Genomic DNA, 25,431 nt, shown 5'->3' with positions numbered 1-25,431 from the left:
ACCGCACCGTCACCGCACCGCCACCGCACCGTCACCGCACCGTCACCGCACTGTCACCGCACTAACATCACCGCACTGTCACCGCACTGTCACCGCACTAACATCACCGCACTGTCACCGCACTAACATCACCGCACTGTCACCGCACTGTCACCGCACTAACATCACCGCACTAACATCACCGCACTGTCACCGCACTAACATCACCGCACTGTCACCGCACTGTCACCGCACTAACATCACCGCACTGTCACCGCACTAACATCACCGCACTGTCACCGCACTGTCACCGCACTAACATCACCGCACTAACATCACCGCACTGTCACCGCACTGTCACCGCACTAACATCACCGCACTGTCACCGCACTGTCACCGCACTGTCACCGCACTAACATCACCACACTGTCACCGCACTAACATCACCGCACTGTCACCGCACTGTCACCGCACTGTCACCGCACTAACATCACCGCACTGTCACCGCACTGTCACCGCACTGTCACCGCACTAACATCACCGCACTGTCACCGCACTGTCACCGCACTGTCACCGCACTAACATCACCGCACTGTCACCGCACTGTCACCGCACTGTCACCGCACTGTCACCGCACTAACATCACCGCACTGTCACCGCACTAACATCACCGCACTGTCACCGCACTGTCACCGCACTGTCACCGCACTGTCACCGCACTAACATCACCGCACTGTCACCGCACTGTCACCGCACTGTCACCGCACTGTCACCGCACTAACATCACCGCACTGTCACCGCACTGTCACCGCACTAACATCACCGCACTGTCACCGCACTGTCACCGCACTAACATCACCGCACTGTCACCGCACTGTCACCGCACTAACATCACCGCACTGTCACCGCACTGTCACCGCACTGTCACCGCACTAACATCACCACACTGTCACCGCACTAACATCACCGCACTAACATCACCGCACTGTCACCGCACTGTCACCGCACTAACATCACCGCACTGTCACCGCACTGCCACCGCACTAACATCACCGCACTGTCACCGCACTAACATCACCGCACTGTCACCGCACTGTCACCGCACTAACATCACCGCACTAACATCACCGCACTGTCACCGCACTGTCACCGCACTGTCACCGCACTAACATCACCGCACTGTCACCGCACTGTCACCGCACTGTCACTGCACTAACATCACCGCACTGTCACCGCACTAACATCACCGCACTGTCACCGCACTGTCACCGCACTGTCACCGCACTGTCACCGCACTAACATCACCGCACTGTCACCGCACTGTCACCGCACTGTCACCGCACTAACATCACCGCACTGTCACCGCACTGTCACCGCACTAACATCACCGCACTGTCACCGCACTGTCACCGCACTGTCACCGCACTGTCACCGCACTAACATCACCGCACTGTCACCGCACTGTCACCGCACTGTCACCGCACTAACATCACCGCACTGTCACCACACTAACATCACCGCACTGTCACCACACTGTCACCGCACTGTCACCGCACTAACATCACCGCACTGTCACCGCACTGTCACCGCACTGTCACCGCACTGTCACCGCACTGTCACCGCACTGTCACCGCACTGTCACCGCACTAACATCACCGCACTGTCACCGCACTGTCACCGCACTAACATCACCGCACTGTCACCGCACTGTCACCGCACTGTCACCGCACTGTCACCGCACTAACATCACCGCACTGTCACCGCACTGTCACCGCACTGTCACCGCACTAACATCACCGCACTGTCACCGCACTAACATCACCGCACTGTCACCACACTGTCACCGCACTGTCACCGCACTAACATCACCGCACTGTCACCGCACTAACATCACCGCACTGTCACCGCACTGTCACCGCACTGTCACCGCACTAACATCACCGCACTAACATCACCGCACTGTCACCGCACTGTCACCGCACTAACATCACCGCACTGTCACCACACTAACATCACCGCACTGTCACCGCACTAACATCACCGCACTAACATCACCGCACTAACATCACCGCACTAACATCACCGCACTAACATCACCGCACTGTCACCGCACTGTCACCGCACTAACATCACCGCACTGTCACCGCACTAACATCACCGCACTGTCACCACACTAACATCACCGCACTGTCACCGCACTAACATCACCGCACTAACATCACCGCACTAACATCACCGCACTAACATCACTGCACTAACATCACCGCACTAACATCACCGCACTGTCACCGCACTAACATCACCGCACTAACATCACCGCACTAACATCACCGCACTAACATCACTGCACTAACATCACCGCACTAACATCACCGCACTAATGTCACAGCACTAACATCACCGCACTTTCACCGCACTAACATCACCGCACTGTCACCGCACTGTCACCGCACTGTCACCGCACTAACATCACCGCACTGTCACCGCACTGTCACCGCACTGTCACCGCACTGTCACCGCACTAACATCACCGCACTGTCACCGCACTGTCACCGCACTGTCACCGCACTGTCACCGCACTAACATCACCGCACTGTCACCGCACTAACATCACCGCACTGTCACCGCACTGTCACCGCACTGTCACCGCACTGTCACCGCACTGTCACCGCACTAACATCACCGCACTGTCACCGCACTAACATCACCGCACTAACATCACCGCACTGTCACCGCACTGTCACCGCACTAACATCACCGCACTGTCACCGCACTGTCACCGCACTAACATCACCGCACTGTCACCGCACTAACATCACCGCACTGTCACCGCACTGTCACTGCACTAACATCACCGCACTGTCACCGCACTAACATCACCGCACTGTCACTGCACTAACATCACCGCACTAACATCACCGCACTAACATCACTGCACTAACATCACCGCACTAACATCACCGCACTAATGTCACAGCACTAACATCACCGCACTTTCACCGCACTAACATCACCGCACTGTCACCGCACTGTCACCGCACTAACATCACCGCACTGTCACCGCACTAACATCACCGCACTAACATCACAGCACTAACATCACCGCACTAACATCACAGCACTAACATCACCACACTAACATCACAGCACTAATGTCACCGCACTAACATCACCACCGCACTAACATCACCGCACTAATGTCACCGCACTAACATCACAGCACTAACATCACCGCACTAACATCACCGCACTAACATCACTGCACTAACATCGCAGCACTAACATCACAGCACTAACATCACCGCACTAACATCACAGCACTAACATCACCGCACTAACATCACCGCACTAACATCGCAGCACTAACATCGCAGAACTAACATCACTGCACTAACATCACCGCACTGACAAAATGAATTTATTGACAGTGCACATGTCTGGTATATGTATACACACCACATATATAACAAGAGATATATATCATCTTGTTATGTAGATAGATCTGCACAGGAACAAATTATTTATTATATTTACTGGTTCCTGGAAGGAGGAGGGGAAGGGAGGAGAGGTTTGCATAGATAAGGGGCGGTAACTTTCTCTGACACTCCCGTTGCTATTGAAAACTGATCTGAAACCATTACACTGCTTGTACAGCACTGAGCATGTGCGAGGCTGAAATCCAGGAAGTCATACAGTCTGGCTTCATGATGCCCACACTTAAGATGGCCCCAGTCAATTTCTGTTTTATAAAGTGTCTAAATGCTGTAACAACCTAACAAAACGGACCTTAGTTTACAGACTAACTGTAGTAGAATACATTCAGCTTGTGTATTACAGGGATATTTATATTTAAAACGTTTTTTTTTTCAATTTGTGGCCGGAACTCCGCTTTAAGTAGCGATATAACAGACAGGCATTCTGCCACTTATGTCTGACTGAGCTAGCACATTTTAGCCAGAAATCACAGTATATGTTTATCTCAGACATCAAAATATGCAGGTTACACTTTTATATTTTTTTATGTATTTACTTATTTTGCTGAAAACATTTCTGCATTGGGAAAACATAAAACCTTCCAAGGAAAAAAAAAACACGTTATAGCAAAATTTTAGATTGTATTATAAACCATTTTTTGCCTGGCTTATGCCAGCTTGACCTTTTCGATGAAATCCAAAGTGCACAAGTTATGTTTTCCAATTAAAGTAGTAAGTGTACACTGTACACAGCAAGGCAGAATAGGTACTATTAGATTTAAAATTGCTATAGCAGCTGGGCCTGAACCCGCATCTCAAGATGATGAGAACATTGGTGTTGGCTTGTTGTTCTCCAGAGTTCTCATAATAAAAAGCACCAATGAACTTAAAACTTAGTGTTATAAATATCATGATACCATATCAGAGCTGCTCCCTTGATGATTGGTGTCTGATGAGTGGTGGGGTAATTTTCTAAATGCAGTAGGACAGACGTAGAAAGCACAATTCCCCAGAATGAATGAAGCAAAAGCAGGGAGATGCTTGCTGTGAAGATGCTTTCTCACCAGTAGTGACTTCACTAAATCCCACTCCAGATCCAGGCAGCAGTGTCTCTCACATAGCAGTCATACACTGAGGAGTACCCAGGCACATTCATATACCAAGAATCGCACTGATATTTTTCAAAACAAAAGGTACATTTCATCAAGGTACTACTTAGGCACAAACAGGGGCATTGCTAGGTGTGAAAAAGACCAGGGGCTTCGGCCCGAAATCCAAGCCCAATGGCAGCGGTGGCAGCGGTGGCAGCGGTGGCGGCAGCAGCGGGGTTATTCTCACTTCCTGATTCCCCCCTGATCCCCCTGACACATACACTGATCCCCCCTGATCCCCCTGACACATACACTGATCCCCCTGACACATACACTGATCCCTCCTGACACATACACTGATCCCCCCTGATCCCCCTGACACATACACTGATCCCTCCTGACACATACACTGATCCCCCTCCTGACACATATACTGAACCCCCCCCCCCTGACACATATACTGATCCCCCCTGACACATACACTGATCCCTCCTGACACATATACTAAACCCCCCCTCCTGACACATATACTGATCCCCCCTGACACATATACTGATCCCCCCTGACACATACACTGATCCCCCCTGAAACATACACTGATCCCCCCTCCTGACACATACACTGATCCCTCCTGACACTTCCTTTCACAGTCCTTTCTTCTTTCTTTGCAACAAACATAGTTCCCTTTATGTCAGTGCCCCCTCCATTACCTTACACAGCAGGGAGAAGACAGAGAATGCAGCATGTCCGAGCAGAAGGCGGGTGCTGTTTAACTTTCCATGTAACAGACAGACGATTGGTTGCTAGGACCTCCCCTAGCAACAAATCACAGGCTTTTTAACTTGAAAAGTTGGAAAGCTCCCGCCGGACATTCTGTCGTTTACCTGCTTATTGTAAGGATGAAAGCAGAAGTGGGAGAAGGACGAGTTACATGGGAGAGAAGAGGACACACATGCACAATGTTCAACAGGTTCACTGTTGTCACTCTGCACATGCACTCCGCCCACCATGCACCCCCTGCAGCAGCGATACTCTGCAGCCTGCACTGGAAGCGTGCGGGTGCAGTAGTTGCAATGGGTCCCGCCACCTTCCTCCCCAGCCAGCAGTCAGAGTGTATACAGGCAGTGTTTGATATGTACTGGATGAAGGGGACCCGCACATCGGTATCGGGGCATGCGGCTGCAGTGAGAGTGGAGCTCAAATCTATCGGCCCCACCCATCCCTGACATCAGTGCTTCGTTTTGACAGCTCCACTCTAACTGCGGCCGCACGCCCCAGGCTTACCCACCAATCACTGGATGTTTACACTCGGGGCTAATAATTCTACATGAGAAATATGAAACTCTGGGCTTTTCGGGGACCTATTTGGGGCTCTAGCCCCCCATAGCCACCCCCTCCCGACGCAGCTGGGCACGAATAACATTTCTATATGTTCTCTATAGGATAACAAATGTTAATGGTTTAAGTTTCGGTCCTTTCAAGGAAGGACAGCCCTCCTAGGCTTTGATACAGTTCAGGTGTTTGTGTAAGCCTTATCTACATTTTTTGTGTTTTTGTTTATTGCTAAGATATTATTATTATTATTATTATTATTATTATTATTATTATTATTATTATTATTATTTTCATTATACAATACTTTGGAAAAATATTACTAAAAGTCATGTTGTGTTATGGGCCCTTAGCATTCAAGCTTTTAAAATAGCCATAATATACACTATGGGCCAGATCCACAAAAACCTGGCGCAACTTAAAAAATCCCATTTAAGTTACACTGCCTTAAAATTTCTACCTAAGTGCCCGATCCACAAAGCACTTATCTAGAAATTTCAGGCCGTGTAACTAAAATTCCGCCGGCGCAAGGCGTTCCTATTCAAATGGGGCGAGTCCCATTTAAATGAGGCGCGCTCCCGCGCCGGCCGTACTGCGCATGCGCGAAGTTACGTTACGCAGAGTTTTGTGGATCGCGCCGGCTTAAAAAAGTTGCGTCGGGAAAAAAAAAAAATTGACAGCGTCGCTCGGCATGCATTCCTTAGGCCTCGTACACACGACAGAGATTCTCGGCAGAATTCGCCGAGAAACTCGGTCAAAACCCGGATTCTGCCGAGAATCTCTGTCGTGTGTACAGTTTTGGCTCGATGGAGCCGCCGAGGAGCTCGACGAGGAAATAGAGAACATGTTCTCTATTTTCTCGTTGGCCGCGTTGTTCAATGGGAGAAGGCGGCCCGCCGAGGTCCTCGGCGGCTTCATCCCAAAACGAGACGAGGAACTCGACGTGCCAAGCACGTCGAGTTCCTCTGTCGTGTGTACGGGGCCTGAGAGAGAACTCCATGCCAATTTTCAAAGAAAAAACCGGCATGGGTTCACCCCCCAGGAGCATACCAGGCCCTTAGGTCTGGTATGGGTTGTAAGGAGACCCGTACAATCCATACCAGACCCGTATCCAAAGCATGTACCTACCGGAGCATGATGGGATGGTGATGCCTATATAAATGGGATGCAAGGCGCGCTTCCATCATTACAGTGACAAGATGCGACGAGTCAACATCGGAAGAGGGGAGAAGAACAGAAGAGAAGAACCTGACGTCACAGAAGACCGCGATGGCTGCCTGCTCGTAATTGAGCTAACACACAAAGATAGCAGGCAGCCAGCGCTGAAGAAGAAGGCACCGGACATCTGCAGATGAACCGGGGTTCGCCGAGTCAACAGCGGAGAGCGGCGAAGATAGAAGAAGACCCCCGGAGAGCGGAGAAGCCCCCCCCGGAGAGCGGAAGAAGAAACCCCCCCCGGAGAGTGGAAGAAGACCCCCGGAGAGTGGAAGAAGACCCCCGGAGAGTGGAAGAAGAAGCCCCCCCTGGTAATAGAGCTAATAAAGAAGACAGGGGGGGCCTCCGGAGCAGAATAATAAATTATTTTAAAAACCCTTGTGTTGTGTGTTTAATAACTTTTACTTTTTGCCTCCAGGTGAATGGGTAGGAGTGCGATGTACCCCATATCCATTCACTTAGGGTGGGGGGCCGGTATCTGGGGGCCCCCTTATTTGAGGGGACTCCCAGATTCCGATAAGCCCCCGCCCGCAGACCCCGACAACCAACGGCAAGGGTTGTCGGGAAGAGGTCCTGTCCTCATCAACATGGGGACAGGGTGCTCTGGGGTGGGGGGGCCCGCAGTGCGCCCCCCTACCCCAGAGCACCCAACCCCCCCATGTTGAGGGCATGCGGCCTGGCACGGCTCAGGAGGGGGGGGGGCGCTCGCTCGTCCCCACTCCCTTTCCTGACCGGCCGGGTAGCGTGCTTTGGATACGGGTCTGGTATGGATTGTAGGGGGACCCCCTACGTCGATTTTTCGGCGTAGGGGGGTCTCCTTACAACCCATACCAGACCTAAGGGCCTGGTATGCTCCTGGGGGGGAACCCATGCCGGTTTTGTTTTTACAAATTGCCGTGGAGTTCTCCCTCGGGAATGCATACCAAATGCCGTCGCTTGAATGGGCTTTTACATGGTGTTACTAGTTTACACTTTGTCACACCAGCCCTAGTTTTACACTTGCAAACTAAAACTTACGGCGAAAAAACGAGGCTGAAAAGCTTTGTGGATCGCCTTAAGTGCTAATTTGCATACTAGAAGCGGCATTTCGACTCGAAATGCCCCCAGCGGCGGATGCGGTACTGCATCCTAAGATTCGGCAGTGTAATTCAATTACACATGCCGGATCTTCTGCCTAACTTTGGAAAACTGCTTCTGTGGATCAGTTCCAAAGTTAGGACAAGGGATACGATGGAGTAACAGCAGTTACTCCGTCGTATCTCTTTTGTGGATCTGGCCCTATATTGTCAAAAGTATTAGGATGCCTGCCTTTACACGCACATTAACATTAATGGCATCCCAGTCTTAGTCCATAGGTTTCAGTATTGAGTTGGCCTATCCTTTCCAGCTATAACAGTTTCAACTCTTCTGGGAAGGCTGTGCACAAAGTTTAGGAGTGTATCTATGGGAATGTTTGACCATTGTTCCAGACGCGCATTTGTGAGGTCAGGCACTGATGTTGAACAAGAGGGCCTGGCTAGCAGTCTCCGCTCGAATTAATAGGTGTTCTATTGGGTTGAGGTCAGGGCTCTGTGCAGGCCAGTCAAGTTCCTCCACCCCAAACTTGTTCATTCATGTCTTTATGGACCTTGCTTTGTGCACTGGTCTAAATCATTTGGTGGAGGGGGGATTATGGTGTGGGGTTGTTTTTCAGGGGTTGGGCTTAGTCCCTTAGTTCCAGTGTAGTGAAATCTTAAGGTGTCAGCATACCAAGACATTTTGGACAATTTCATGCTCAACTTTGTGGAAACAGTTTGGGGATGGCCACTTCCTGTTCCCACATGACTGTGCACCAGTGCACAAAGCAAGGTTCATAAAGACATAGATGAGTGAGTTTAGGGTGTTAGAACTTAACTGGCCTGCACAGAGTCCTGACCTCAACTCGATAGAACACCTTTGGGACGAGCGGAGACTGAGAGCCAGTCCTTCTCTTTCACATTAGTGACTGACCTCACAAATGTACTTCTGGAAGAATGGTCAAACATTCCCATAAACACTCCTAAACCTTGTGGACAGCTTTCGCGGAAGAGTTGAAGCTGTTACAGCTGCAAATGCTGGGCCAACTCAATATAGAACCCTACGGACTAAGACTGAGATGCCATTAAAGTTCATGTGCGTGTAAAGGCAGGTGTCCCAATACTTTTGACAATATAGTGTATATGTGAGATATTTTCTTTTTCTGTACTGCCAGTCAGTGTCCTTTATGCATGAGAGTAACGATTTTCTGTGGATGCCTAATGAGATAGCTAACTAAAGGAGAATCTGAGTAAATCTGTGTTTACTGTATATACAAAATCATATGCCAGGGAACTTAAAATAAAAATATTGGGCCAGATTCACGTAGAGCGGCGCATATTTAGATCGGCGTAGCGCATCTCTGTTACGTTACGCCGGTTCAATTTTGTGACGCAAGTACCGTATCCACAGAGTATTTGCGCCCAAATTTGCACCAGCGTAACGTAAATTCCGAGGCGTAAGGCAGGGTAATTGAAAGTGGGAAGGAAGTGGGCGTGCTCCATTGAAATGAGCCGTGACCCCATGCAAATAAAGGGCCGGACGTACTGCGCATGCGCGCATGATTATGCACCTCACTGGGCATGCTCAGAACTCGGCACGGCGCAATCAGTGACATAGGAACTAGGCCCAGCGTACTTAGTGAGATACGCCCTGTGTATAAATAGGCCCAGACAAACGCCCTTCCATTGCAAAAGTACATCCATGTGTTTCCCTTCCTGAAGCAAGGTGCTTTTGTTCTGTTGTCTGTAGCTGTTTGTTGGTTAGTGTAGTAGTGTTATAGTAAAGATGTATTGGAGTAGGAGATTGTATTAGCTGTTTGTTTTTTCTGAGTGTTTTTTGTGTCTGTTTTTTCTGTGTGTTTTTTGGAGTCTGTATTAGCTGTCTGTTTGTGCTGTTTGATTTTGGTGTCTTGTTTGTGTTGTTTGATTTTGGTGTCTGGTTTTTGCTGTCTGATTTTTGTGTCTGTTTGTTCTGTCAGATTTTTGTGTCTGTTTGTTCTGTGTCTTTTTGTGTCTGTTTGTTCTGTCTGATTTTTGTGTCTGTTTGGTGCTGAGTGTTTGGTGGTGATATGGCACCAAAGAGGAGAAAGCTAAACTTCTCTGTTCAGGAGAAGCAAATCCTTGCTAGGGCCATCACCAGACATGGGCGATTTTTGCATGGCCCTGAGAGCCGAGACATCACCCCGGCCAGGAAGAAGGAGATCCTCCAGGAGATTACTGATGAGATCAATGCGGGGGGAGGGGGGAGACGAGGACCGTCAGTGGGATCGCAAAGAAGATCAATGATCTGAGGAGCCTGGTCCGTGATAAGCTGGCCAAGATTACAGCACATGCCAGGGGCACTGGAGGGGGACCACCTTGCACCATCAGGTGGACTGATGAGGAGCGTGCAGTGGCCCAGTGCTTCCACAGCCAGCAAGTGGTGGGCCTGCCTGGCTTTGACTCTGATGAGGCCGTGAGGACAGGTAAGTTATTTTTTTTTCTATCTGGCGAGTAGCATGTGTGGGGGGGGAAGGGAATATGTGCCAAGTGTGTGGATCCTCCAACCTGTGTATGTTTTGTGTCATCCACAGATGGCCAGGAGAGTGCTGGGCCATCTGGCCAGTCTGCTCCATCCCCCGGACATCAGGCTGCTGAAGAGCCCCAAGAAAGGCAGGAGTCCTCAGGGCAGGGGAGTGGCCACAACTCACCTCATGAGGAGGTTGAGGTGGAGGAGGATGAGGGGGGGGAGGTTGAGGAGGATCAGGTTGACATTGCCAGTAAAATACTTCGGCTTTTGGATGAGGCTCCCCCTGTGGCTGGTAGCAGTCAGGCCTCCATCAGGGGTAGCCCCTCCCACTCCTCCCCCAACAGGGCTCCCCCCCCAGGGGGCTTCCCTCCTCCCAGGCCACAAGCCTCATCTGCAGGCAGGAAGGCCACCCAGAAGACCAGGGGGGTGGCAGACTTTCTGCCTGCAAATCTTAGGAGGGACCAGGCCTGTCAGACCCACCATCTGGGTCAGGTCACCCGGACTTTGGCCCAGATGGAGGACAGCCTGGTCTCCATAAAAGACTCCGTGAATGACGTCAGCACGAACTCCTTGGCGTACATAAATTGCTTTTTCGACCTGCAGACCGCCACAGCAGGCGTGGCCCTGGAGGTGAATGCCCTGACCCAGGCTGTCCAGGCCAATACCCAGGTTGTCCAGGCCAATACGGCAGCCCTCACTGTGGGCCTCAACAGAATAGCCGTGGCCTTGGAGGGCAGGCCAGCAGGTGGACAGACACCAGGGGAGGCTCCTCCTTCCCCTGCTTCCCCCCCCCATGAGTCTCCCCTGAGGGCCCCTGGCCGTGGCCGGCCCAGGCGTAGCTCACGCCGTCGTTAATTTGGGATGTGCTTTTGATTTCATTTTTTCTTATTTTTTGGTGATTTGTACTGTGATTATGATTTGTTTTATTTGTGTGAATGATGTATGAATGTGGGGGTGACATTCCTGCTGGAAAAGGGGTGTCACCCTCATTTGTGGTGGAGTAGGGATTCCCAGGACCAGGGAGAAGTGATCCCAGGTCCGTGTGAATGGTGTATGAATGTACAGTGACATAATTGGAGCCTTGGCGGGGCGTTGCTGCTCCCTAGTACCGTGCGGTGTACTTCGGTCTAATCCAATTCGATGTGGATGTGGGGTGTGTGTGCTAGGGACCACAGTGGTGTGCATGCATGCATTCTCATTGTGCCATGATTAATGTGTGTGTTTACTGTGCAAAGATGCCTTCTGCGAGGCGTCTCCTGGCTGCTGTTCCCTCAGTAGACCGGGTAGAGTTGGTCAGGGGGGGAATGTCTGGTTCGGGGGTCAGGTCCTCACGTATGTCAATCTCCAGGCCCCTTCTCACTGCGAAGTTGTGCATCATGCAACATGCACCGATGATCTGGCACACAAAGTTTGGGGAATACAACAGGGTACCCCCAGACTTATCCAGGCATCGGAAACGGGACTTCAGGAGGCCAAAGGTGCGCTCCACTACTGCACGGGTACGTATGTGTGCAGCATTGTATCTTTCCTCTCCTGGGGTTTGGGGGTTCCGAAATGGAGTCATGAGATGGGGTCCAAGTGCATATGCAGAGTCACCTGGAGGGGAAAAGACAGGAGGATGTTAGTCGTGCATGTGCCCCTCGTGATGTCTGCATCATGGGGGGGGACAGTCATGCCTGACACCCATGTCACTCACCAACCAGCCAGCTGTCCCCATACACGTTCTGTTCAAATTCTCTTGGGATGTTGCTTTGACGGTATATGTAGCTTTCATGGCTGGACCCAGGGTGTTTGGCACGGACATGCCATATGAGGTATTGGGCATCGACTATCACCTGTACATTGATGGAATGCCAATGCTTCCGATTGCAGGACATGTGCTCTGTCTCACGGGGGGGCTGTAGTGCCACATGTGTGCAATCAATGGCCCCCACGGTGCATGGGAATCTGGCAATTCTATAGAAATCTGTCATTGTCTTCATCCGCAGGTCCTCCTGGGTGGGTTTGATGATTTGGTTGGCCATGCATCTCAGGATTGCAGGGACAACCTGGTGCACACATCTGCTAATGGAGGATTGTGCCATCCCAGCCACCACTCCACTTGTACGCTGAAAAGAGCCAGTGGCAAGGAAATGGAGTGTTGCCATGACCTTGACCAGTGGCTCCAGTGCATGTGAGCAGTGTGTTGGGCTGGTGATGTCATCCTGCAGGGTTCTGGTTAATTCCATGATGGCTTCAGGGCTGAATCTGAAGGTGCAATACACCTCAAAAGCAGCCATGCCAAAGACATCTATGCGTGCTCCGTTCCCTCCTCCTTCTGCGTGCCTCTAAAGTCACTAGTATAGCATGGATGCCCCTGGCATGTTGGCATACAGATTGTTGTCCTGCAAGTGTGTGTGCTCAGCTCGTCCCTAACGGTGTTGCTTTAGCTGACCTGCACACGTCTGGTGCAAAGTTAAGGCAGCTTTTATAAGGTGTAACTTTCCGCCGGGAAAACAGCAGATGCGCACAGGGCGTAGCCTGCGCTGCACAAGCGTACTTTTGTGGATCGCCGTATCTCCCTCATTTGCATATTTGACTAGCAAAACAATGGTGCGTCTAGCGTATTTTGCGCTCCAAGATGCGCTGGTGTAATCGTTTTACGTCGGACGGAAAAAAATGGTTTTCAGGCGTATCTCGTTTGGAGGATACGGCGCATAGATACGCACGGCGCATTTTTCAATTACGCCGCGCATCTCTAGATACGCCGGCGTAAGTGCTTTGTGAATCTGACCCATTGTGTTTGCAGTTAACATGGGGTCACTTCATATACCACTATACAACTGTTACAAAGAATATAACATAATATGTAAAACGAAAATCATGGATGTAAAAACTCAAAACGAACAACAGTTTGCAAAAGATAGTAGGACAAACCCCCCAAAATTCTTCAAATATATTAATAGTAAAAGGGTCAGGTCTGAGCATGTAGGCCCTTTGCAAAATAATCTAGAGTGGGTGACTGGGGATAAAGAGAAGGCTAGTTTATTAAATACTTTCTTCAGCTCTGTGTATACAAAGGAGCATGGGGGAGCTCATGTCCATAATGGGGGTGATATTGGCACAGCCCCAAGTGATCCACAATGGCTCAAAAGTGATATGGTCCAGAAATATTTAGACATAATGGGCCATATCCACAAAAGAGATACTCCGGCGTAAGCCGTCGTATCTCTGGTTCTAACTTTGGAACTGATCCTCAGAAGCAGTTTTCCTAAGTTAGGCAGAAGATCCGACATCTGTAAGGGACTTACACTGCCGGATCTTAGGATGCAGTACCGCATCCGCCACTGGGGGCATTTCGAGTCGAAATGCCTCTTCTGGTATGCAAATTAGCACTTAGGGCGATCCTCAAAGCTTTTGTGCTTAGTTTTTTCGCCGTAAGTGTTAGTTTGCCAGGTGTAAAACTAGGGCTGCTTTTACAAAGTGTAAAGTTAGTCACACCTTGTAAAGGCCCATTCAAGCGACGGCATTTGGTATGCATTCCCGAGGGAGAACTCCACGGCAATTTGTAAAATCCAAACCGGCATGGGTTCCCCCCCAGGAGCATACCAGGCCCTTAGGTCTGGTATGGGTTGTAAGGAGACCCCCCCTCCACCGAAAAATCGACGTAGGGGGTCCCCCTACAATCCATACCAGACCCGTATCCAAAGCACGCTACCCGGCCGGTCAGGAAGGGAGTGGGGACGAGCGAGCGCCCCCCCCTCCTGAGCCGTGCCAGGCTGCATGCCCTAAACATGGGGGGGTTGGGTGCTCTGGGGCAGGGGGGGCGCACTGCGGGCCCCCCCACCCCAGAGCACCCTGTCCCCATGTTGATGAGGACAGGACCTCTTCCCGACAACCCTTGCCGTTGGTTGTCGGGGTCTGCGGGCGGGGGCTTATCGGAATCTGGGAGTCCCCTCAAATAAGGGGGCCCCCAGATACCGGCCCCCCACCCTAAGTGAATGGATATGGTGCCTACCCACGTGCACCCACCACGTGGGTACCTACCGGAGCATGATGGGACGGTGATGCCTATATAAATGGGATGCAAGGCGCGCTTCCATCATTACAGCGACAACAGGCGACGAGGCAACATCGGAAGAGGGGAGAAGAACAGAGGAGAAGACCCTGACGTCACAGAAGACCGCGCCGGCTGCCTGTTACTAATTGAGCTAACACACAAAGATAGCAGGCAGCCAGCGCTGAAGAAGAAGGCACCGGACAGCTGGAGAAGAACCGGGGTTCGCCGAGTCAACAGCGGAAGAGGGAGAAGATAGAAGAAGACCCCCGGAGTCCGGAGAAGCCCCCCCCCGGAGAGCGGAAGAAGAAACCCCCCCCGGAGAGCGGAGAAGACCCCCGGAGAGCGGAAGAAGAAGCCCCCCTGGTAATAGAGCTAATAAAGAAGACAGGGGGGGCCTCCGGAGCAGAATAATAAATTATTTTAAAAACCCTTGTGTTGTGTGTTTAATAACTTTTACTTTTTGCCTCCAGGTGAATGGATAGGGGTACGATGTACCCCATATCCATTCACTTAGGGTGGGGGGCCGGTATCTGGGGGCCCCCTTATTAGAGGGGACTCCCAGATTCCGATAAGCCCCCGCCCGCAGACCCCGACAACCAACGGCAAGGGTTGTCGGGAAGAGGTCCTGTCCTCATCAACATGGGGACAGGGTGCTCTGGGGTGGGGGGGCCCGCAGTGCGCCCCCCTGCCCCAGAGCACCCAACCCCCCCATGTTGAGGGCATGCGGCCTGGCACGGCTCAGGAGGGGGGGGGGGGGGCGCTCGCTCGTCCCCACTCCCTTCCTGACCGGCCGGGTAGCGTGCTTTGGATACGGGTTTGGTATGGATTGTAGGGGGACCCCCTACGTCGATTTTTCGGCGTGGGGGGGTCTCCTTACAACCCATACCAGACCTAAGGGCCTGGTATGCTCCTGGGGGGGAACCCATGCCGGTTTTTTCTTTGAAAATTGGCATGGAGTTCTCCCTCAGGAATGCATGCTGAGCGACGTTATCATTTTTTTAATAATTATTTGTTTTCCCGGCGCGTATATTTTTTTTCACCCGTCGCAACTTTAGTGTCCCGTCGCAATCCACAAAGCCGCCCGGCGTCAATTACGTTCGCGCGCTGCACGTCGGGAAAATTACGTCACACGCATGCGCAGTACGGCCGGCGCGGGAGCGCGCCTCATTTAAATTATAAACGCCCCCCTGGAGAGGAGGACCGCCTTACGACGGCGGCACTTAAGTTACACGGCCTGAAATTTCTAGGTAAGTGCTTTGTGGATCAGGCACTTAGGTAGAAACTTTAAGTCAGTGTAACTTAACTGCTGAAAGTTAATATACGCCGCCTGGCTGAGGATTTGGCCCAAAGTCTTTACCAAGTAACTATAGACCTGTTAGTTTAACTTTCATAGTTGGGAAGATACTGGAACAAATAATAAAAGACCACATACAGGTAGATGAGTTCTTGCTGGAAAAAAAAGCATGGATTTATGAAAGACAGACATTGTCAGACAAATACTAATTTATTTTTATAAAGAGGTAAGTAAAACCTTGGACAGAGGGGTTGCGTTGGACGTGGTATACTTGGATTTTGCAAAAGTGTTCGATACAGTTCCCGACACTTGACTACTGTGTAAGGTAAAGTCTACAGGCTTGGCTATATCAGTTTGTAAATGGATAGAAAACTGGTTAAAAGACAGAATTCAGAGAGTCGTGGTTAATGATTCTTACTCTAAATGGTCTAAGGTTATCAGTGGTGTACCCCAAGGTTCAGTGCTGGGACCCTTACTTTTTAATATCTTTATAAATGAAATTTGGTCTGGGATCAAAAGTAACATTTCTGTCTTTGCAGATAACACCAAGCTATGCAGTGGAATAACGTCCTTACAGGATCTAATTGGGCAAATATGTGGCAGATGAAGTTTGATAAATGTGAAGTTATGCACTTGGAGGCTAAGAATATGCATGCATCATACATACTAGGGGGGGTACAACTGGGGGGATCCGTAGTGGAGAAGGATCTGGGGGTTTTGGTAAGTATAAGTTCAATAATGGCATGCAATGCCAAGCTGCGGTTTCCAAAGCGAGCAAACTCCTTTCTTGTATTAAGAGAGGTATGGACTCCAGAGAGAGAGAGATAATTGTGCCCCTGTACAAATCATTAGTAAGACCTCATCTGGAATATGCAGTTCAGTTTTGGGCATCAGTTCTCAAAAAGGATATCGTGGAACTAGAGAAAGTGCAGAGAAGGGCAACCAAACTGATAAGAGGCATGGAGGAGCTCAGTTATGAGGAAAGATTAGAGGAGCTGAATTTATATAAGAGGAGAATAAGGGAGGATATGATCAACATGTACAAATATATAAGGGGTCCATATAGTGAACTTGGTGTTGAGTTATTCACTTTACGGTCAACACAGAGGACAAGGGGGCACTCTTTACGTCTAGAGGAAAAGAGATTTCATCTCCAAATACAGAAAGGTTTCTTCACAGTAAGAGCTGTGAAAATGTGGAATAGACTCCCTCCAGAGGTAGTTCTGTCCAGCTCAGTAGATTGCTTTAAGAAAGGCCTGGATACTTTCCTAAATGTACATAATATAATATAACATAATATAATATAACTGGTTAATGACGTTTATATGTAAAAATGATCCGGGGAAAATCCGATTGCCTCTTGGAGGATCAGGAAGGGATTTTTTCCCCTGCTGTAGCAAATTGGAGCATGCTTTGCTGGGGTTTTTCACCTTCCTCTGGATCAACTGTGAGTATAGAATTGGGTATATGGGATTGTACGATATTTTATTTATTTCTATGGTTGAACCAGGCATGTCCAAAGTCAAAGCAATCACGGCCCGCGTTTTCAACGGCCCGCCGGGTTATTTAGACATATATATATTTTGTGGCCACCGACGATCTCCCAGAATATGTATATGCCTTGGAACAGGACAAGGAGGAGGCGGGATGAGTGCCGCCGCCATACACACACAGGAGAATTTCCTGTTTGAGGGCGGCCTCTGTAATAGAAAGTCCCACGCTGCCATTGAATGACTGTTCTGTCCATCAAAGGTGGCGGGACTTTCTATTAAAGAGACAGCTGTGTAAACAAGAGATTCTCCTCTAATTAATCGTTGGGGCTTGTGAGTGCATTCCTGGCAATGGGGCTGCATTCCTGGCAATGGTGCTACATTCCTGGCAATGGTGCTGCATTCCTAGCAATGGTGAGTGCATTCCTGGCAATGGTGCTGCATTCCTGGAAATGGTGAGTCCATTCCTGGCAATGGTGGGTGCATTCCTGGCAATGGTGGGTGCATTCCTGGCAATGGTGGGTCTGCAGATGGGCACCTGTGCGGCTGCAAATGGGCACTGACCATTATTTTGCTTCACAGTTCTTTATTAATTTTTTTTCTGAAACTTCACTCTTAAAGTGAAGGCGTGTGTTATATGCCAATAAATACGGTATATCCAAATATTACGCCCAAGCTTATCTCTTTAGTCACACACAGCCACAAAGGCAAGAGAATTCTTGTTGGGCAGTGTATTAGAGCTCGAACGAACACACTTAGACCGAATTTTAATGGTTCAAAGAATGTCAGGCAAAATGGTCCGCCCTCACGCATGTTCACTTCATCAAATCTGGCCCTCTTTGAAAAAAGTTTGGACACCTCTGAACTAGATGGACTTGTGTCTTTTTTCAACCTGACTAACTATGTAATTATGTAACTATGGAGTCACAAATTCATCTCCTGCGGTATGTGTGGAATCTATGGGCCAGCCTACATACTCCCCACGCACATAAAAAAAACATTGTAGATGTTGGTTTACATGAAACCCTGAGAGACTACCACATAATAAGAATATAATTCACTGTTTTCTTCCAATCTCTATTACATGTAATTCATCATTTTTTTTATAATCTTTTTCTTGGTAAATTGTAATGTGCATTCAAAATTCTGTGTTAGTGCAAATGTCTCAGATCTGGACAGGACGTATTATGTGTTTCATATTCTTTATGTATAGCGATAGTTTGACAATTCCTATACTATCTGCTCTCAGGCAAAATTGTAAATGCAACACTTATATCTTCATGATGAAAACGGCAAAGGCAAAATGTGAGTTAATTAGCGTATAAACATGGCTAAGGCAGAAGTTAAATTTTCAGCCCAACTATCAAGTAATTATCATTGAAAGCAGAAGAGTACATTTAATTGTTTTGGACAAGTAAAAGCTTCATGTTTTTCTTTGTGGCATTTAGACCTTGCAATGTGTTAAATGTGTCTTACAGAGTAATATATATCCATTAAAATGAACAAATAGCCTTGATTCTATCTATTCAGCCAGATACCTACTATTGCATTATTTCCCTTGTCATCAATCAGTTTAAGCCTCCCAGAATTGTCACTGCAGGACTTCTGAAGCCATTAAACATGTATTTTAAATCACACATCAACTAGGAGAGCTATATTTGCACTGCATGTTCAACACAGCTTGCTATTAGCTTTCCACGTGGATTAACATCTCTATCTAACATAGCCCTGCTCAAGTGAAGCAAGGGAATTACAGCTGATATGTATAAAATAACTCAACAATAAATACAATCAGTAAAGTCAACTGTTTGCAACTTACAAAAACAATTATGCTATTATCTGGGTGAAATCTGAACTTTAGAATGCAATTGTGGAGTTTTCAAAAGTAAACATATACAGTAATACTTTGGATTGTGAGCAACATGGTTTACAACCGTTTTGCGATACAGGCAATTTAAAAAAAAATCCTGACTCGGTTTGTGAGCGCTGTCTCGCAAGACGAGCTGTATTCAAGCACGTTGCCAGAGGGGCAGGGGCGCTGGTGATGCTTGGAGACACTTAGAGCTGCTCAGACACTTGAAAACACTCCGTTCCTGGGTGTCTCCCTGCGTCTCCGAGTGTCTCTAATGCCTCATACACACGACCGGTTTTCCCGTAGAAAAAAAAAACCATTTGACTGCCAAGAACGCGGTGACGTAAAAGACTACGATGAGCCGACAAAATTAAGTTCTATGCCTCCGAGCATGCGTTGAATTGTTTCCAAGCATGCACGTTTTTTTTCTCATCGGAAAAGCATACAGACGAACGGTTATCCCGCTAGGATTTTTTCCTGAAAAAAGAGATCCTGCTCTCTTTTATTTTTCTGGCAGTTTTCCCATTGGAAAAACTGTAATGGAGCATACACATGGTCGGAATTCCTGGACAAAAGCTCTCATCGCAGTTTTTCCGACTGGAAAACTGGTCGGGTGTACGAGGCATTAGTGTTTCCAAGTGTCTCCAGTGCCCCCTCCCCCACCTTTGGCCACATGCGGTACTGCATACACTAGCAGTGACACTGGAACACATTATCTGAGTGTCTATTGACTCCTATGGGGAGACTTGCTTTTATATACGAGTGCTTTAGATTACAAGCATTCTTCTGGAACAAGTTGTGCTCGTAATTCAAGGTATCACTGTACTTCACAGGAGACAAATTCTTCCCTGTCTTCAACTGTTGGGGATCACTCCAAGTATATTGGGCAAAAGAACATTTGGCAATTTATGTCTACAGGGCATCCAACGGCTAGGATAGAAAGTTGTAAGATGACTGTGTTTACCTCTTTCTTCCTTTCTTCTGTATAGTTCGGATTTTCAAATTGGAACTTTCTAATTTTAGGTTGCCTTCAGAAACAAAACTGATAAAGAGGGAAGGAGTGAAGATTGTTCATTTAGCATAGTAAGGACTCACTTTTCAAAAACGAAATAGTAAATAACAGTCATAATAGACCTGTGCACACTTGGAATACCCAATTAAATGCTAGCAAAACACTTGTTTTTTTTTAACTGTGTAAGCTCTCATACCACTATGGGCCTATTTTTTTGGCAAAAACTTTCTCATTGCTTAAGATGTCAAAGTAATACCTATATTGTGTCTTAGGGACAATCTATGATTTCTTTTTGTAATATTGACTTGCAGAAAGGAAAAAAAAAATTCCACAGATAAGAATATGTATAAAAAAGTGTTTTTTATTCTATTTTGACTAGGTTTAAAAAATGTACTGCATTTGATATTGCTGGCATAAAGTATTGGAAATTTAAGAAATGCCCTTTCATATTTTTTCATATTTTTTATGACAATAAAACAAATATCAATGGCAAAAAAAAATTAAAAAATAATAGCTAAAGGGACAAGGAGGAAAGAGTTAATTAGGTCTACATACGCTCAAGTATAGAAATAAATGTTTTTAAACATTTTTTTTACTTGCTTCTCTAACTGATGTCATATGTTTATCAAAAGATACTACTTTGATCTACATATGAGTTAAGCAGTAAGTACATCTAAACAAGAAAATGTAACATTGTACGCACTCAATAACACGTGCAGAATATCTGAAAGTATAATTTTACTCTGGAGAGGCTGAATTTTGGCAGACACTCCTGCCGTGTAATACAAATCAATTCCAGTAATTGCCGGTAACAGTGGCAGGGAGAAAGGAGCAGGAAATAAGAGAAATGTCCTAAAAAATATATATATTTTTTAGGCCATATGTCTTATGTTTAGTATCTTCGAGAGGTAAATTTATCTCAATCACGATTGGTCGTTCAAAGAAAACACAGATTTGCATTATTAACATTCACTAAGCAAAGTGAACCCACACCGCTCGGCACTTCTTGTGTCAGGGATCGTATGGGAGACTGATTTGATGAGGTCGGCCTCTGTAATATCTCCTATACAGGCTCCGCTGAAGGTGAGACAGAGGAAGCCGAAGGACAGGAGGGACATGAGTGCCTGGAGCAGGAGGTCCCGGGAGAACAGCTTGGCAGGATTCAGCGGCCTGGAGTAGACTGTGATGAGCTGAGCAGGAACAGGAAACAGCCAGGCAGGTAACCAAGAGTTAACAGCAACCAGGAACATAGACAGGAGCAAGGTCTCAAGGATTGCCAGGTTCGTCAGCAGGCGGGCAGTGAGGTACCAAATCATAGACAGAGTCAGGAACAAAGCCGGGTCAGAGAGATGGGCAACAGTACAGGAACAGAACACAGAGCCAAGGTCAAGAGCAAGCTGGGTCTAAATACTGGGAGGACACACAGGATCAGAGCAGGATTCAGGAACACAACTGAAGATCAGTCATCTTCTTATCCAATAAAGTCTGGAACAAAGGATGTTTCTGGACAGCCGCACTCTGAACAATGGTAGCCTTTATTGAATTAGGAACAGCACTACAAGTCACAGCAAACAAAACAAAAATCTGGACCACTGACGCGTTTCGCACTAGATATAGTGCTTAATCATAGCTACGATTAAGCACTATATCTATTGCGAAACGCGTCAGCTTTCTCTTTTGTTTGCTGTGACTTGTAGTGCTGTTCCTAATTCAATAAAGGCTACCATTGTTCAGAGTACGGCTGTCCAGAAACATTCTTTGTTCCTGTCTTGCTGAATGCATTGCCTGCACCTGGGATATCTGCACTGTGGATCTACATCAAGGCTCCCATTCAGAGTGGCTAATTTCTATCCAATAAAGTCTGATTGAATTCTTGGAATTGGGTGTCCTGTTTCCCAAATGATAATATTGACCAGCTGAGGGCTTACAGCCAGCTGATGAGGGTAATCCTCTTTTATAAGATCATATGCTTTATACAGTTTACATCTTTGTTTACCAAGTCCCTTGTATACATCACTGGCTCTGTGCCTGTGGCATGGGGACAAGGGCCACACGCATAGCATGATATATTACTACAAGATTTAACTACATCTCTCATATATTAGTTAAACGTAATTTATGTGTGCGGTTAGTACAGACATTATTCTTTATTTGTTCAGTTAATGACTGGACAATTTGGTGTAGATTGATATTAGTTCAGACTTCCATTCCCATGGAGACCATCAATCTTATTCCTAAAATATAAAGATATGGCTGTTGCATCATCCTCTGGTACATCATAGTAAGTCATTGCTGATTAAATACACTTTCCCTCAGCAAATAATACTTTTATTCTTTCCAGTCTATATCTTAAATGGTATCCGTCACTTGTTGATAACAAAACTTAAAGGGGTTGTAAAGGTAAAAAAGTGTTTTCCTAAATAGCTTCCTTTACCTTATTGTAGTCCTCTTTCACTTGCCTCATCCTTCCATTTTGCTTTTAAATGTCCTTATTTCTTCTGAGAAATCCTCACTTCCTGTTCTTCTGTCTGTAACTCCACACAGTAATGCAAGGCTTTCTCCCTGGTGTGGAGTGTTGTGCTCGCCCCCTCCCTTGGACTACAGTATAGTCAGGGCGCTTTCTACATTGCAGATACAGAAAGAAACTGTGTGTTAGTGGGCATCCTGACTCTCTTGTAGTCCAAGGGAGGGGGTGAGCACGGCACTCCACACCAGGGAGAAAGCCTTGCATTACTGTGTGTAGTTACAGACAGAAGAACAGGAAGTGAGGATTTCTCAGAAGAAATAAGGACATTTAAAAAAATTTTAACATTAGATTGAGGCTAATTGTGGGAAGCACAATCGGGTGGTTTTTTTTTTAAATCAATGTAGTACTTACCGTTTTAGAGATAGATGTATGGTATGGTCTGCGGAACTGGGCGTTCCTATTTGATTGACAGCCTTCCGACCATCGCATACAGCACGTCACGAGTTGCCGAAAGTAGCCGAACGTCGGTGCGCAGGTGCCGTATAGAGCCGCACCGACGTTCGGCTTCTTTCGGCAACTCGTGACGCGCTGTATGCGACGGTCGGAAGGCTGTCAATCAAATAGGAACGCCCAGTCCCGAAGACCATACCCGGAAGCTGCGGAGAACATCTATCTCTAAAACGGTATGTACTGCATTGATTTAAAAAAAAAAACACCCGATTGTGCTTCCCACAATTAGCCTCAATCTAATGTTAAAACATTTTTTTCGGGTGAACCCCCGCTTTAAAAGCAAAATCTAAGGATGGGGTACATGAAGGAGGACTGCACTAAGGAAAAGGAAGCTATTTAGAGAAAAAAATTGTACCTTTACAACCCCTTTAACAGCTCTAGTTAGTATTCATAAATATATTGTAGATCCTTCTTTTAAATCTTTCATTCTTAATAACCCTTGTACTGTGGACATTGGTGGTAATCACATTAGCCTTCCAGTAATGATTTCATGAGGGGTTCAATGATGGTCCCTCCTCCTCAAATTCCCCAGGGACATTAAGGCTTAAGGTCATTATACCAAGTGCTTGTTTGTGGTGTGACAATTTGTTCCTTAATCTCATTTATCATGTCTTCTAACCCAGTAGACTGAGGGTGGTATACACTTCTACCTACCTACTCAATTTCTGCTTTCACCACTTCAGCCCTGGAAGATTTTTACCCTTAATCACTTCAGCCCCGGAAAGAATTGGCTGCTCAATGACCAGGCTATTTTTTGCAACATGGTACTGCGTCGCTTTAACTAACAATTTTACTGTCATGCAACACTGTACCCAAACAAAATTGACGTCCTTTTTCCCACAAATAGAGCTTTCTTTTGGTGGTATTTGATCACCTCTGTGTTTTTTATTTTTTGCGCTATAAGAAGAGCACCAATTTTGAAAAAAAACACACAATATTTTTAACTTTTTGCTATAATAAATTACTGTGTGTCCTCCTGGCTCCAATCTAGCACCCCTTGAAATCTGATTGGCTAATTTTTTCATTTTTCAAATGGGGCTTGGAATGCCGTTGACCCTATGTTTATTCATTTTTTGCCATGCACCCACATCCTTTTCTGTGGCCCCTTAGCAATGCACATGTGTATGATCTGATTTATATATTTAGCATTTTATTCCAGCTAATAGATCAGTTTTTATCATAAAGATATTGAGGCTTGGGAGGCAAGTTATTGAGCCCACTTCCTGTTTTGCCCCCGTTTTGGAGCTATGCAGTTCGAGTTTATATATTTAGCAGCAATGTGAGGGGACAGAGAGATGCCCCAGTTGAAGACCCCTAGTGTCGAAACGCATAGGGACAGCATTTTCTGCACCCCACATTGCTTTTTATATTTGTTCTTATGTATTGTGATACATTTTTTATACTGTCATTTGACACATGACTTGTTCCAATAAAACCACATTTTTTTTGGTTGACCTGGCACCATTTGGATTTTTTTTCTTTTATATTGTTTATATTGGAGCCCATGAGGAAAAACCCTGGTACGTACCCAGTCTAACTTGATCTGGAAGGAACGTTTACTGTTCCTGTGGCATCTGGCAGCTGCGATCAGGAAACCATACATCTCAATCCATCAGGACGTCCATCTCGGCTCAACAGCGGATCCAGACCATCCAGGACCCTAAGCTCATATGACCCACTGTCGGAAGACAGGTGTGTCCAACATAGCTGGTAAGAGTACCCCATTCACTTACCTCAGGAAAGTTTCAAGAGCGACTTCAGGCAACTCTTTTCCTCATCTCTACTATTCGGTGTCACTCCAATAGGAAGAAGTTCTATCTGTTTTTCATTGGCTTCGGCAGCGAGCCGTGGCCGCGCGCGTGTGCCTCCGGCGGCATGCACGCCCCCTATCGGTCAAAAGGCGAAGCAACATAAGATAACATTGTTTCACCCAGGGGAGCCAACCTGCCACAGTACAACTGCAGCGGCTGGTCGTGAAGGGGTTAATCTAATTTGTGATATCTTCTAACCCAGTAGACTGAGGGTGGTATACACTTCTGCCTACCTATTCTGCTTCTGCTTTAATACAACTTTAACTCCACACTTCTTAAAAAAGAACAAGAAAGAACCAAAA

Source organism: Rana temporaria, chromosome 3, assembly GCF_905171775.1.
Source record: "Rana temporaria chromosome 3, aRanTem1.1, whole genome shotgun sequence".
Lineage (NCBI taxonomy): Eukaryota > Metazoa > Chordata > Amphibia > Anura > Ranidae > Rana > Rana temporaria.
Note: the sequence above shows the minus strand (reverse complement) of the source record.